The sequence below is a fragment of the Nerophis ophidion genome, linkage group LG17 (assembly GCF_033978795.1).
Source record: "Nerophis ophidion isolate RoL-2023_Sa linkage group LG17, RoL_Noph_v1.0, whole genome shotgun sequence".
NCBI classification, from domain to species: domain Eukaryota; kingdom Metazoa; phylum Chordata; class Actinopteri; order Syngnathiformes; family Syngnathidae; genus Nerophis; species Nerophis ophidion.
This window is the reverse complement of record NC_084627.1, coordinates 1826906-1843369: the sequence shown is the minus strand read 5'-3', so window position 1 is coordinate 1843369 and position 16464 is coordinate 1826906. Positions and strand designations below refer to the sequence as shown.

The following is a 16464-nucleotide window of genomic DNA, read 5'->3' as shown; positions in this document are numbered from 1 at the left end:
TGGCAGAAGCGGGGATCGAACCTGGAACCCTTGAATTGCTGGCACGGCCGCTCTACCAACCGAGCTATACCGGCCCATTATTGGTATTTTCCCGTGACTGCTTCACTTTCGTCCCAGTGCAATTCCCCTCACCCGTTTCCAATCAAGACCATTGTTTTTTTGGTGGTTGATTTTTTTCAATTCCCTATTCGCTGGAGACCTTAGGTGTCAAACTCACGGCGCCACCACTCCATTTTATTTGGCCCTTGAAGGCCGGGAAATAATATGTATCAATAAAGTATTTTTCTTACTAAATGTATTATTTCTTTCTATTTTGGGAGAATAAAAATACATGTAATCAATGTAATCCCATATTGTGTTAACGTCAATATTGTCTAATTAGGCAAAAATACTATGTGGAAGGGGGCGTGGCCTGCGGACCTGCAGCGAAGCGGGGTGTGCCAGGACCGCCTTCGAGATCAGCGAAAGGCGCGTAGATGGCCCACCTGGGCCTGGTTATCTAATCACCTGTCGTTCTGTTAAAAGGCAGCAGCCGGGAGGAGAGAGTGGAAGGAGCTGGAGTCAGAGCGAGAGCGAGAGCGAGCCTGAGACGGACAAAATAAATTGTCCATCAATGGAAAGCAATAGAGAGAGACTTTATTGAAAAATAAAAACATACTGTGAACCTGAACCGGGCTGTCATGTCAGTACTTGGTGGTCCGAAGAACAGTTCGTTGTCAGTCTGTGTTGGCCCTATGATGAGGTGGTGACTTGTCCAGGGTGTACTCCGCCTTCTGCCCGATTCTAGCTGAGATAGGCACCAGCGCCCCCCGCGACCCCAAAGGGAATAAGCGATATTTTCCAAATATTTATTTTATTTTTATAACTGATGTTATTTTATTGTAATCTAACATTTAATATTTATGTTATTTCATACCCCAAAGGGAATAAGCGGTAGAAATTTGATGGATGGATGTTATTTCATGTTATTGTTTTAATTTAGTAATCGATGTTATGTTATTGTAATCTAACATTTGATATTTGATTTAATATTTATTATGTTATTTCATACTCCAAAGGGAATAAGCGATAGAAAATGGATGGGTGGATGTTATTTCATGTTATTGTTTTAATTTAATATTACTTAATATTTAATATGCAATCCTATTTTTTATGTAATACTTAGTATCGTGTATATAATATCCAATATGTTATTTTTTCTTCAATTTGGGGCGGTTTAGCTCAGTTGGTAGAGTGGCCGTGCCGGCAATTCGAGGGTTGCAGGTTCGATTTCCGCTTCCGCCACCCTAGTCACTGCCGTTGTGTCCTTGGGCAAGACACTTTACCCACCTGCTCCCAGTGCCACCCACACTGGTTTGAATGTAACTTAGATATTGGGTTTCACTATGTAAAGCGCTTTGAGTCACTTGAGAAAACGCGCTATATAAATATAATTCACTTCGCTTATTGCTTTAGTTTTTTTTTCAACTTAATTTTATTAAATAAAAAAAATGTAATTAAAATATGCGGCAGCCACCAAAATTTAATATTTAATATTTTATGTAATATTTAATGTTATTTCATATATGTTTTATTTAGTATTGTAATATTTAATATTTTATTTGTTATTTAATGTTATTTCATTTAATTTTTATGTAATATTGGATCTAATATCTATCCATCCATCCATTTTCTACCGCTTATTCCCTTTTGGGGTCGCGGGGGGCGCTGGCGCCTATCTCAGCTACTATCGGGCGGAAGGCGGGGTACACCCTGGACAAGTCGCCACCTCATCGCAGGGCCAACACAGATTCAACCTATCTAATTTTTTTTAAATATTTTATTTCATATTTAATACATTGATTTTTTTTTTTATATTTGGTAGCCTCAAATATTTAACCTAATATTTAATGTTATTTAATTGTATTTTGTTTTCAATGTGTTATTTTATATTTTTTATGTAATATTTAATATGTTACTTAATATTCAATGTTTTATTTGATTTTTTATGTAATATTTAATATTGCATCCAATATCAAAAATGTTATATTTTCTTAAATATTTAATAAGTTATTAATTTTTTTTAACTTTAATTTATTTGTATTTCCTATGGAAAAAAAATATGCAGCAGCCTCAAAGAAACCACAGGTCAACACATGAGGATTTCCACTCATCCATCCATCCATCCATCCATCCATTTTCTACCGCTTATTCCCTTTCGGGGTCGCGGGGGGCGCTGGCGCCTATCTCAGCTACAATCGGGCGGAAGGCAGGGTACACCCTGGACAAGTCGCCACCTCATCGCACGGCCAACACAGATAGACAGACAACATTCACACACTAGGGCCAATTTAGTGTTGCCAATCAACCTATCTAATTGTTTTAAAATATTTTATTTCATATTTAATACATTGATTTTTTTTTATATTTGGTAGCCTCAAATATTTAACCCAATATTTAATGTTATTTAATTGTATTGAATATGTTGTTTTATATTTTTTTATGTAATATTTAATATGTTACTCAATATTCAATGTGTTATTTAATTTATGTAATATTCAATATTGCATCCAATATCTAAAATATTATATTTTCTTAAATATTCAATATGTTATTAATTTTTTTTAACTTAAATTTATTTGTATTTCCTATGGAAAAAAAATACGCAGCAGCCTCAAAGAAACCACAGGTCAACACAAGAGGATTTCCACTCAGTCAAAGACAAAGACGTCTTCCTTTGTCTTGACGCTATCCTCCAGATCTGCTGAGGCGGCACCCGCGTGCAGTACGTCACTCACGACTCCCGTGATGACAATCGGCCTGACGCCCACAGCAAAAGACACAATCAATCCTCATGGCCCAAAAAAAAAAAAGCCATGGAAGAGGATGGAGGAGATTTAAGAAAAGACCGGAGGAAAGTTGCACGGAAATTGACAGTGAAGAAGAAATAATGAGGACGTGATGGAGTCTTATCCTTCCTGGAACTTCATCATGCACACTTTCACACACACACACACACACACACACACTTTCACACACACACACACACACACACACACACACAGCACACACACACACACACACACACACACACACACACACACACGTAAATTGGGTATAATGGAGCAGTTTTGTGAAGGTGATCTTGCAGGCCTGAGGACACAATAGGATGGTTTCCACTCCCTTATATTTACTTAATATTGTTATAATACATCATCAAAGCGCTTTCTCCTTACATGCATCAAATATTAATATCATATCCAAGTACCGACTCAATAAGGTAATGAATGCTACCTTTACATCATCACCACACTCCTCGCTTATCACACGATATCAGCAATAAAGCAATAAGACAGGCCACTCCATTAGGAACAGCAGCGCTATTGAACTATACAGCATAAACGAGCTGAAAATGATGAATTATACATTTCTCCCGAGCACGGATATTAATACTGGCTCCTGATTGACGTGACACCAAACTGCAGATAGAGGGGACACCATTTTTATTATTATGCTTCAGGAAAAAAAAAAAAAAAAAAAAAAAAGTTGGGGAATGTTATGCAGTGCAGCTCTACACCGCAACCAAGCTAATAATAATAATAATGTTTTATAAAGTAAATGTTTATACCTAATATACAGTACAGTATTTTATTATTGGAAGGCTAATTTCTTTCTCACTGGGCTCTCTAATTTTGAATTGTCGTGCGTATGAATTGTGCTCGACTATGAATAAACGCATTTTGCCATATTAAATGCATTAATATGGGTTGCAGGTTCAATTCCCGCTTCCGCCATCCTAGACACTGCCGTTGTGTCCTTGGGCAAGACACTTTACCCACCTGCTCCCAGTGCCACCCACACTGGTTTAAATGTAACTTAGATATTGGGTTTCACTATGTAAAGCGCTTTGAGCCACTAGAGAAAAAGCGCTATATAAATATAATTCACTTCACATTATTGTTGGTTTTTTTTGTATTAACAGTGGTGAAGTGAAGTGAAGTGAATTATATTTATATAACGCTTTTTCTCTAGTGACTCAAAGCGCTTTACATAGTGAAACCCAATATCTAAGTTACATTCAAACCAGTGTGGGTGGCACTGGGAGCAGGTGGGTAAAGTGTCTTGCCCAAGGACACAACGGCAGTGACTAGGTTGGCAGAAGCGGGAATCGAACCTGCACCCCTCAAGTTGCTGGCACGGCCACTCTACCAACCGAGCTAAACCGCCCCAGTAGTAGTAGCATCAGTAATAATTCATTTTATTTATAAAGCGCCTTTAAAAAAAAAAGTACTCAGGCTCTTCAAATAATCAAAGGAAGACATAATCATTTAAGCCGTGTAATAATAAAACAATTGTTAAGATCCGTACTCGGATCTTCTCATATTATTGTTTCCATTGTTGCATCACTCCGTCATTCTACCTCTTATTTCCTGTTGGTTCCGTCACCATGGTCACTCTGTTCACCTGCTACTCACGGTCCCGCACACCTGCTACAAATAATCACCTTCCCTTTATAAGCCTTCCTCTTCTCATTCTTCTGCCTGGGACTCTAATTTGTTTATACATGCAATTTCTGTATTATTCTCGCGAGCTCTCACGCTGTGCAATTTTATTCATTCTTAGCTCTCATGCTAAATGTTTTGTTTTCCCCTTTGTGTGCCTATGTGCCAGTTTAGTTTATCCTAGCTTTCATGCTAGCGCCTTTTGTTTGCCTTTTCTTAGCTCCAGTGTTTTTGTTCTCTAGCACCTTTTGTTATTCAAATAAATAGTTCAAGCTTACCTTTGCTGTGTTTAATTTCGACGCATCCTCGAGGGAATCGAACCCGGCACCACGATGCCGAACAGGCGTAACAACAATCACACTAACTGTAAACCAACATCAAATAGACATCGTAATAATTACTTTTAATAACCATTATTGTTATCGATACCATAAAGGCCAAATGTTTGGACACACCTTCTCCTCATTCAGTGTGTTTTTTTATTTTTATTTTCCCACTATGAATGAACATGTGGAGTTATGCACCCAACTAAAAAAGGAGAAATAACTGAAAATATGATTTATATTCTAGTTTCTTCAAAATAGCCACCATTTGCTGTGGTTACTGTTTTGCATACTCTTGGCATTCTCTCCATGAGCTTCAAGCACACCAGAGAAGTAAAAAAACATTTCAGGTGACTACCTATTGAAGTAGTAGTAGTGTAGTAGTAATACCATCATTAAAATATGTTCATAAGGACAATGAGCATTACCATTTGTATTATCAATATAATTATAGTTACATTATTCTGATTAATAGAATATTTTTTAATGATAAACATTGTTATTAAATTAGCATAATTACAATTATTACTACTATTGTTATTTTAAATTTCATCATTAAGATTATTATTTATTTTATTATTTTTACACACAGCACCATGATTATTATTAGTATTATTATTATCATTTATTTTATTATTTTTACCAACATCATCATTATCATTTTTAATATTATTTTTACAAACATCATTATTATTATCATTAAAATGATTATTATTATTACAATCCATCCATCCATTTTCTACCGCTTGTCCCTTTTTGGGATCGTGGGGGATGCTGGAGCCTACCTCAGTTATTTATATTATTATTTTTACTAACGACATTATTATTATTATTACCAACATTATCATCATCATCATCATTATTAATATTAATACTATTTTTACCAACATCATCATTATTATGATTATTATTTTTACCATCCATCCATTTTCTACCGCTTGTCCCTTTCTGGGATTGTGGGGGATGCTGGAGCCTACCTCAGTTATTTATATTATTATTTTTACTAACAGCATTATTATTATTATTACCAACATCATCATCATTATTAATATTTTTACCAACATCCTCATTATTATGATTATTATTATTACCATCCATCCATTTTCTACCGCTTGTCCCTTTTTGGGGATCGCAGGGGTGTTTGAGCCTACCTCAGTTATTTCCATTATTTTTTTTACCAACAGCATCATCATTATTATTATTTATTGTAATATTTCTACCAACATCATCATCATCATTATTATTATAATTATTCATATTATTATTTTTACCAACTTATTACCGTCCATCCATCTTCTACCGCTTGTCCCTTTTTGGGATCGTGGGGGATGCTGGAGCCTACCTCAGTTATTTATATTATTATTTTTACTAACAGCATTATTATTATTATTATTACCAACATCATCATCATCATTATTAATATTATTTTTACCAACATCATCATTATTATGATTATTATTATTACCATCCCTCCAATTTCTACCGCTTGTCCCTTTTTGGGGATCACAGGGGTGTTTGAGCCTACCTCAGTTATTTATATTATTTTTTTTACCAACAGCATCATCATTATTATTTATTGTAATATTTCTACCAACATCATCATCATCATTATTATAATTAATAATATTATTATTTTTACCAACATATTACCGTCCATCCATCTTCTACCACTTGTCCCTTTTTGGGATCAGAGGGGAGGCTGGAGCCTTCCCCAGTTATTTATATTATTATTTTTACTAAAAGCATAATTATTATTATTACCAACATCATCATCATCATTAATATTTTTACCAACATCATCATTATTATAATGATTATTATTATTATTATTACCATCCATCCATTTTCTACTGCTTGTCCCTTTTGGGGATCGCGGGGGTGTTTGAGCCTACCTCAGTTATTTATATTATTTTTTTTTACCAACAGCATCATCATTATTATTATTTATTGTAATATTTCTACCAACATCATCATCATTATTATTATAATTAATATTATTTTTACCAACATATTACCGTCCATCCATCTTCTACCGCTTGTCCCTTTTTGGGATCGTGGGGGATGCTGGAGCCTACCTCAGTTATTTATATTATTATTTCTATTAACAGTATTATTTTTTACTATTACCAACATCATCATCATCATTATATATATTAGTTTTACCAACATCATCATTATTATGATTATTATTATTACCATCCATCCATTTTCTACCGCTTGTCCCTTTTGGGGATCGCAGGGGTGTTTGAGCCTACCTCAGTTATTTATATTATTTTTTTTTACCAACAGAATCATCATTATTATTATTATTGTAATATTTCTACCAACATCATCATCATCATTATTATAATTATTAATATTATTATTTTTAACCAACATATTACCGTCCATCCATCTTCTACCGCTTGTCCCTTTTTGGGTTCAGAGGGGTGGCTGGAGCCTACCTTACTTATTTATATTATTATTTTTACTAACAGCATTATTATTATTATCATCATCATCATCATCATCATTTATTTTATTATTTTTTACCAACATCATCATCATTATTAATATTATTTTTACCAACAACATCATTGTTAATTTCCGCTCTTCTACTCCAAAAAGGAGCCACAGACAACTCACAATTTCCAATTGATCAACTTTTATTTTTTTCCAGCTTGAAGAATTGTTGGTTTCTTTTGAATTGATCTTCAAAATCATCAGTAGGTTGTAAACCAGTTTAAAACCACATAAACAAAGATGTCAACAATGTGATTACACAGGTATTTTCAAACAACTTTTTACAAATGCTTTTAAACTTCTGAATAATGTTTTAAACGTTCGACATGTTTTAACTTTTAGCCAAACATGAATTCATCCTGTAAACATCTGAATAACGTTCTAAACTTTCAACATATTATTTTAACTTTTAGCAAAACATGACTATCATTTCAACTTTGCATTAATGTTTTGTACTTTTAACTTAAAAAATTTGCCATTTTAGCTATAGCTTTAAACTTTTCCATGTGCTTTAAACAATTTGCTTTTAACTGGTCAAACACAGTATGAAATCATAGCTCAAAAAGTAAATGCAGTAATGTGTAATTTGTTCAATTAATAATGGAGACGTCAAAGAAGAAAGACGTAGGTGGGAAGCGGCGTATTGCGGCCGCCTTTAGCCAAACAAACACAGCCGGTGTTTCTTTGTTTACCTTCCCGAAAGCTGATGGTGAAGCTTTACTATGGAACGGAGTGGTCAAGCGAGCATGGTTCCCTACCACATGTCAAACGGCAGGTTTCGGTGAGAAAATGGTGGTATTAAGTCGGCTCTTACCGTAGTTATGAGCGAAGAACTTGCGTCGTGCCTCGCCTTCTGCAGCTGCGGACTCTCTTGCCTCCTCCCAGCGGCCGCCGGATGCTTCAACTTGCCTCATCGAAAAACGTGGCTTCAATCGAAGACACTGGCGGTCACCACACCCCTCTGAATTTCAGGTATGACCATATAATCTCACTAAAACACAAGTAACACAATAAGCAGATAAGGGATTTTCCAGAATTATCCTAGTAAATGTGTCTAAAAACATCTGAATCGCTCCCACTGCCCTGTCTTTTTTTTATTTCTAGTCCTTCACTCTCACTTTCCTCATCCACAAATCTTTGATCCTCGCTCAAATTAATGGGGAAATCGTCGCTTTCTCAGTCCGAATCGCTCTCGCTGCTGGCTGATTGTAAACAATGTGAGGATGTGAGGAGCTCCACAACCCGTGACGTCACGCGCACATCGTCTGCTATTTCCGGTACAGGCAAGGCTTTTTTTATTAGCAAACAAAAGTTGCGAACTTTATCGTGGATGTTCTCTACTAAATCCTTTCAGCAAAAATATGGCAATATGGCGAAATGATCAAGTATGACACATAGAATGGACCTGCTATCCCCGTTTAAATAAGAACATCTCATTTCAGTAGGCCTTTAAGCTTAACAAACACATCATTTCGCTCATCATTCAATGAAAAAGCATATTCACCGGCCATTGGTGTGTTTGGAGAAACTTGTTGAGTGGATCTTGCGGTTGTGGCTGCTTGCTGCTGTTCTTGTTTGGTGAATGAGTGACTGAACCTCCTTCCTTTTCAGGTGCCTTCAATTAGTAATTTGGCGGCCATTTTACCTTGGCATTCTGGGAATTGTAGTTTACAATGAATTTGACAATGGAGAGCATGGATTACTGACTTCTGAGTTTTAACTCCGTAATCATTATTATTATGATTATTATTATTACCATCCATCCATTTTCTACTGCTTGTCCCTTTTTGGCATCGTGGGGGGAGCTGGAGCCTACCTCAATTATTTGTATTATTATTTTTTACCAACAGCATCATTATTATTGTTATTATTATCATTTATTTTATTATTTTTACCATCATCATCATCATCATTATTATTATTATTTTTACGAACATCATCATTATTATGATTATTATTATTACCATGCATCCATCCTTTTTCTACCGCTTGTCCCATTTTGGGATCGTGGGGGATGCTAGAGCCTACCTCAGTTATTTATATTATTATTTTTACCAACAGCATTATTATTAATATTATTATTAATATTATTATTATTATTTTACCAACATTATCATCATCATCATTATTATTATTATTATTACAAACATGAACATTATTATTATCATTAAAATGATTATTATTATTACAACCCATCCATCCATTTCAACCGCTTGTCCCTTTTTGGGATCGTGGGGGGTGCTGGAGCCTACCTCAGTTATTGCTATTATTATTTTTACCAACAGCATTATTATTAATATTATTAATATAATTATTATTATTATTATTATTTTACCAACATTATCATCATCATCATTATTATTATTATTATTATTACAAACATTGACATTATTATTATTATCATTAAAATGATTATTATTATTACAATCCATTCATCCATTTCAACCGCTTGTCCCTTTTTGGGATCGCGGGGGGTGCTGGAGCCTACCTCAGTTATTGATATGATTATTTTTACCAACAGCATTATTATTATTATTTATTTTATTTTTTTACCAACATCCTCATTATTATTATTATTGTTATTATTAATATTATTATTTTTACGAACATCATCATTATTATTATCATTATTAGGATTATTATTATTACCATCCATCCATTCATTTTCTACCGCTTGTCCCTTTTTGGGATCGCAGGCGGTGCTGATGCTTACCTCAGTTATTTATATGTTTATTTTTACCAACAGCATTATTATTATTATTAATATTTTAACAAACATCATCATTACCAACAGCATTATTATTATTATTAATATTTTAACCAACATCATCATTATTATTATTATTATTATTATTATTATTATGAACATCATCATTAGTATTATTATCATCATTATTATGATTATTATTGTTACCATCCATCTATCCATCCATTTTCTACCGCTTGTCCCTTTTTGGGATCGCGGGGGGTGCTGGAGCCTACCTCAGTTATTTATATGATTATTTTTACCGACAGCATCATTATTATTATTATTATTATCATCATTTATTTTATAATTTTAACCAACATCATCATCATCATTATTATTATTATTAATATTAAATTTTTTTACGAACATCATCATTATTATTATCATTATTAGGATTATTATTATTACCATCCATTCATTAATTTTCGACCGTTTGTCCCTTTTTGGTATCACAGGGGGGTGCTGGAGCCTACCTCAGTTATTGATATGATTATTTTTACCAACAGCATTATTATTATTATTATTATTTATTTATTTTTGTACCAACATCATCATCATCATTATTGTTATTCTTATTATTCTTATGATTTTTATGAACATAATCATTATTATTATTATCATCATTATTATGATTATTATTGTTACCCTCCATCCATCCATCCATCCATCAATTTTTTACCTCTTAATTGTCCTTTTTTGGGATCGCGGGGGTGCTGGAGCCTACCTCAGCTATTTATATGATTATTTTTACCAACAGCATCATCATCAATATTATTATTATTATTATCATTTATTTTATTATTTTTTTTACCAACATTATCATTATTATTATCATTAATATGATTATTATTATTACCATCCATCCATCCATTTTCTACTGCTTGTCCCTTTTTGGGATCGCGGGGGGTGCTGGAGCCTACCTCAGTTATTTATATTATTATTTTTACCAACAGCATCATCATTATTATTATTAATTTTAATTAATTAATCATTATCAATCGAACCATCCATTTTCTACCATTTGTCCTTCTCAAGGTTGCAGCGGTTGCTAGGTATTATTTTTGTTAACATTTTGAAGATTATTATTGTCCTCAACGTCATTATTATCATCATTATTATTATAATTGTCATTATTAATATCACAATGGCCATTATTATTAGTTTTATTATAACAGTACTACACATTATTACAGCATATATTGTTCTTGCCTGAATATATTAAATATTAATTAACTAAATAATAGTAGCTGCTAATATTCACCTCTGTTAATTATTTCCAAAATGAATTATTACAAAAAAACGTAAATTAAGGCAAGTTGTATTTTAAGTACTGTATTATAAAAGAAAGAAGAAATCCAGTCAGCTTAGTGTGATGAGTCTCTGGCTGATCTGGGATCAGGAACAGGCTAATATTTAGCAGCATAAGATATGGCAGTCGCTGTCAAACCAGTCAATAAAATATGATCTAATACAGTAAGACTGCGCAACAAATCACGTCACATCTTTGGACGCGTCGAGGGGCTAAAAACGCTCGATCAGCGGCGTGCGTGCAACGCGACTATTTGGAATAATTGAGTGTGTGTAAGTGAAGAGTGTATGAATCCCTGCTTAGCAGCCACGCCGTGATGCATTGCAACGCGCTGCCCAGCAAAGCTCTATAAAATCATTTACCGCTCTGTAAATCTCCTTAATAGATGGAAAAGTGGGAGGAAAAAAAATCAATACTAAAGACAAATACACACACACACATATATATATAGATATATACACACACACACACACACGGGAGCTGAATTAATATCCATAGCTCACTTTTAGTTATGCACAGCTCTAATTACACATTAACATAAAAGCTTTAGACCACTTTGGAACTTTATAGAAGAAACATTTCATGAGAAACTATGACTCTTTCTCTTTAAGTAAGTTGTGTCGTAAAAGCACGTCTCGCATAAAACCGCACGCACTGGTAAAAATGTCGGCGCAAATAAGTTTGCGATATGACGTCACGACGTGAAATGTGGACTGGTCAGACCACAGAACACTTTTCCACTTTGCGTCAGTTCATTTTGGATGAACTCGGGCTAACCGAATCCGGCAACGTTTCTGGGTGTTGTTGACAAATGGCTGTGGCTTTGTATAGTAGAGTTTTAACTTGACTAAACATTAAAGATCTTGTCTTTGCAGTCTGTTGAATTGAATTTGGGTTGAAAAAGATTTGCAAATCATTGTATTCTGTTTTCATTTCACTGGTTTTGAGTTTTGTAAATTAAACCAGACCTGTTGCTAGGCAGATTTAGCGGGGCAACCTCATTTGTGGCCAATTAAATTCAGCATGTGTCAACAAGCACGTCTAATAGCAAACTAGCCGTTAAAAGCGACACCAAATAGAAATATGCTACTTCATTTATTTGGAATTGTTTTGCATTAAATACAAAATCATGCTTTTTACGTCAAAATAACAGATCAGGTTATTTTCTCATAACCAAAACACAAAAATATGGCAGCAAATTAAAACCATGCAAAATAAACTCGGCTATTAAATTGTTGCTCTGTATAAAATACAAAAACCCAAAACCAGTAAAATTGGCACGTTGTGTATTTCAGAAATAAAAACAAAATACCATAATTTTCAAATCAACGTCCATAGTTTCCAAAAACAGTTTGAAATGTGGACTGGTCAGACCGCAGAACACTTTTCCACTTTGCGTCAGTTCATCTTGGATGAGCTCGGGCCAACCAAAGCCGGCAACGTTTCTGGGTGTTGTTGACAAATGGCTGTGGCTTTGTATAGTAGGGTTTTAACTTGACTAAACATTAAAGATCTTGTCTTTGCAGTCTGTTTAATTGAATTTGGGTTGAAAAAGATTTGCAAATCATTGTATTCTGTTTTCATTTCACTGGTTTTGAGTTTTGTATATTAAGCCAGACCTGTCGCTAGGCAGATTTAGCGGGGCAACCTCATTTGTGGCCAATTAAATTCAGCATGTGTCACCAATCACTTCTAATAGCAAACTATCCATTAAGAGCGACACCAAATAGAAATATGGTACTTCATTTATTTGGAATTGTTTTGCATTGAATATAAAATCATGTGTCATTACGTCAAAATAACAGATGAGGTTATTTTCTCATAACCAAAACACAAAAATATGGCAGGAAATTAAAACCATGCAAAATAAGCTTGCCTATTAAATTGTTGCTCTGTATAAAATACAAAACCTAAAACCAGTGAAGTTGGCACGTTGTGTATTTCAGAAATAAAAACAAAATACCATGATTTTCAAATCGACGTCCGTAGTTTCCAGAAACAGTTTGAAATGTGGACTGGTCGGACCGCAGAACACTTTTCCACTTTGCGTCAGTTCATCTTGGATGAGCTCGGGCCAACCAAAGCCGGCAACGTTTCTGGGTGTTGTTGACAAATGGCTGTGGCTTTGTATAGTAGAGTTTTAACTTGACTAAACATTAAAGATCTTGTCTTTGCAGTCTGTTAAATTGAATTTGGGTTGAAAAAGATTTGCAAATCATTGTATTCTGTTTTTATTTCACTGGTTTTGAGTTTTGTAAATTAAGCCAGACCTGTTGCTAGGCAGATTTGGCGGGGCAACCTCATTTGTGGCCAATTAAATTCAGCATGTGTCAACAAGCACATCAAATAGCAAACTAGCCGTTAAAAGCGACACCAAATAGAAATATGTTACTTCATTTATTTGGAATTGTTTTGCATTAAATACAAAATCATGCTTTTTACGTCAAAATAACAGATGAGGTTATTTTCTCATAACCAAAACACAAAAATATGGCAGCAAATTAAAACCATGCAAAATAAGCTCGGCTATTAAATTGTTGCTCTGTATAAAATACAAAACCTAAAACCAGTGAAGTTGGCACGTTGTGTATTTCAGAAATAAAAACAAAATACCATTTTATTCAAATCGACGTCAATAGTTTCCAAAAACAGTTTGAAATGTGGACTCGTCAGACTGCAAAACACTTTTCCATTTTGCGCCAGTCCATCTCGGATGAGCTCGGGCCCAGCAAAGCCGGCGGCGTCCCTGGGTGTTGTTGATAAATGGCTGTGGCTTTGTATGGTAGAGATTTAACTTGACTGAGCGTTAAATATCTTGTCTTTGCAGTCTATTCAATTGAATATAGGTTAAAAAAGATTTGCAAATCAATGTATTCTGTTATTATTTCACTGGTTTTGCGTTTTGTAAATTAAGCCAGATCTGTTGCTAGGCAGATTTAACCGGGCAATCTCATTTGTGGCTAATTAAATTCAGCATGTGTCAACAAGCTCGTCAAATAGCAAACTAGCCTTTAAAAGCGACACCAAATAGAATATATCTGAAGTTGATCTCGAGATTATTGTGCTAAAAGTAAACAGTAAAAAAAAAAAGATAATTTATTTTTTGACAATTTAAGTGTCATTGCTCAAAAAATAATAATGAATGTAAATCCTAAATTAAGGCTCCAATTATTATATAATCTCAAATATTCCACCTAAAAAAGTTATTGGGTGAAAAGATTGCATATTTGGTGTTTTTTCCATTTTTTTTCCCAATGTTGATCTAGAGATTTAAAACTTGCATAATAATAAAAATAATAATACTGAATAATGACACATTTAAAACATTTTTTTTGACCAAAACCCTTTGGGGTTCTTCGGGATCATAATTGATTGGAGGCCTAAATGTATTTTTTTATACATCTATTGTATTGGTTTTTAAAATAAAAATTATGAAAAAAGTGTGCGGCCCTCAGTGGTAAAAGTTTGGACACCCCTGATTTACAGTAAAATGTAAAAACTGTCAATTTTACAGTAAAAGTCTGGCGACAACTAGTTAGTTTTTCAATGCAAAACCCAAAATGTATTTTAAAGTGTTCGTACAAATGCAATGATCAAATGCAAGGACATCTGTGGTCCTCTCCAAGGTTTCTCATTGTCATTCCACTGGGTTGAGTTTTTCCTTGCCCTGATGTGGGATCTGAGCCGGGGATGTCGATGTGGCTTGTGCAGCCCTTTGAGACACTTGTGATTTAGGGCTATATAAGTAAACATTGATTGATTGATTGATTGAGTGTACTGTACATATTTACTACATCGCCCTCCAGTGGCCTGTTTGCGCATTGCAGCATTTTCTTCCCTATTTTGGACTTTGTTGGAGTGAACTTTTCAACAAACTTGGAAGCATCACCATATGCTCCCCAGTCCTTTTACGGAGGAGTCGGACCTTTGGACGGCTCCAGAAGCATTTTCCGGCATCGGCGCTAAGACACGGCCGGGGCGAAATCCTTCCTAATCGGATTTTAATTCCACGGCCATTTGGTGATGATAAAAGCCGCGTCCCCGGATCGGGGGCCGGTTTAACGGCTCCTGGTGTCCCACATGAACTCTCAGCGTCTAATGCCTCCTCGCTATCAGTGCCGAATGGACGGGTCCAATACGGCGGTCGGACCTCACTGGAGAGCGGCGCTAAGACGTCTCAGTGTGAGGTCCTGCCCAGATAAGGCAGCTTAGGAGGAGACGCGGTCTGCATGGGAGACGACATGAGCCTGATACGTTTACGCCCGAGATAAACCGAAATAATGACGACAAAAAATGCACGAGGAGAAAAGGACGTTTTGGGCTACGGACGGACTTCAAAGCTGATAGGAGTCCTACACACTCCAGGAGGAATTTCATGGAAACATAAATAAATGATGCTTTGACAGTTGCTTGCTGTCGTCGCTCGGGTTCAGTGGACCACCCAGGAAGGACATGCTTTTGAGCAGGTTTGATTCTTTTATTTTTTTCAAATAAAGCTTGTCTTGAGTGCAAGTCGGATCGCTTTGCAGCTGCTCCTTTCCCCTGATCGCTCACGGTCCGCTATTTCAGCCACCGTCGTCGTCGTCCTCCTCTCTGGCTCGCTCTCTGTCTCTCTTTGATCGCTCTTCATCTGCTCCTGCAGGCTCCCTAACTCCTTACTCGATCTCTCCTTCTTCTCCCCTTTTATACAGCCCTGCCCAACCGTCGGCCTGTTGGCTCTGCCTCTCCACAGATGCACTCTAGGGTTGTACAGTAAACCAGTATTAAAAAGGTAAATGGGTTATACTTGTATAGCGCTTTTCTACCTTCAAGGTACTCAAAGCGCTTTGACACTCTTTCCACATTCACCCATTCACACACACATTCTGTCTTTTGTGTTTTTATTTTCTGTTAGTTTTGGACTCCCTCAGTTCCTGTTTTGTGCACCCTTGAGTTTGTTTCAGTTACCATGGTTGCCTATTATTTTTCACCTGCCTCTGATTGGTGTCCGGGACGCTCACCCGTTCCCCGAGCACCAATCAGAGGCAATATTTAATCGCCTGTCGGTCGGCATGGCTCCTTCGTTTGCTAATGCTACAGTTATGTGAGTATTCCTTGTCT

General features: G+C 35.4%; 1 long non-coding RNA gene across 2 annotated transcripts in view; it reads right to left on the bottom strand.

Annotated features, from left to right (window-relative positions):
* Positions 1-8893, bottom strand: part of LOC133536563 (uncharacterized) — a 71780-nt gene extending 62887 nt beyond the window's left edge. For both annotated transcript variants that reach the window (XR_009802486.1, XR_009802485.1), the window contains exons 1-2: positions 8811-8893; positions 8121-8297 (exon numbers count right to left, since the gene is read on the bottom strand). This is a non-coding gene — a long non-coding RNA (uncharacterized LOC133536563). The remainder of the gene's footprint in view (positions 1-8120; positions 8298-8810) is intronic.
* Positions 8894-16464: the final 7571 nt, after the last annotated feature.